The 681-nt window shown below is 46.1% G+C and overlaps 1 pseudogene; it reads right to left on the bottom strand.

Moving 5' to 3' along the window:
* Positions 1-250, bottom strand: part of LOC102982471 (chromatin modification-related protein MEAF6-like) — a 940-nt pseudogene extending 690 nt beyond the window's left edge.
* Between the last annotated feature and the right edge of the window lie 431 nt (positions 251-681).

Genomic DNA, 681 nt, shown 5'->3' with positions numbered 1-681 from the left:
AGCGGCTGGGCCCGTGAGCCATGGCCGCTGAGCCTGCGCGTCCGGAGCCTGTGCTCCACGACGGGAGAGGCCACGACGGTGAGAGGCCCGCGTACCGCAAAAACAAACAAACAAGCAAACAAAAATCATGGATCTGTCTCTCCAAGTTGGCCCGTGTTTCCGCCACCTCCTGCTTCCGCCTCCCGAGCTCCGCCTGCTGCCGCCGGCTGTCCGGGATCTGCGGCAGCGCCGCCTTGCTGTGCGTTGCCATGTTGTACTCTCGTGGTTAGATTTTTTAAAATAATTTCAAGCCAAAGTTTTGTTTTTGTTTTTTTTTTAAGGTCTCAACGTTACTTTAGACAATTTTCTGTGCCATTTAAATAAGATGGATTAATAAATTCATGTTTGCCTAATATTTCTATTTGAAATCATACATCAAAAATACCACAGGGTTCCAAATTCTATGATCTGGAGAGATGAAACAAAAAATACTGTTTTCAAAAGAGGAAAGGCCCCGTGAGCACACAGCAGGGAGGCCGTCTGCAAGCTGAGAAGAGAGTCCTCACCAGATATCACATCTGCGGGACCCTTGATCTTGAACTTCACTGCTTTCAGAACTGTGAGAAATAAATATCTTTTGTTTTAAAAAAAATGCCCTTTTCCGTTTTAGGTTCTATATCAAGCAAAGTTCCCACTCTCATT

This window comes from Physeter macrocephalus, chromosome 18 (genome assembly GCF_002837175.3).
Source record: "Physeter macrocephalus isolate SW-GA chromosome 18, ASM283717v5, whole genome shotgun sequence".
Taxonomy (NCBI): Eukaryota; Metazoa; Chordata; class Mammalia; order Artiodactyla; family Physeteridae; genus Physeter; species Physeter macrocephalus.
The sequence above is the reverse complement of the archived record's forward strand: the minus strand, read 5'-3'. Positions and strand labels throughout refer to the sequence as shown.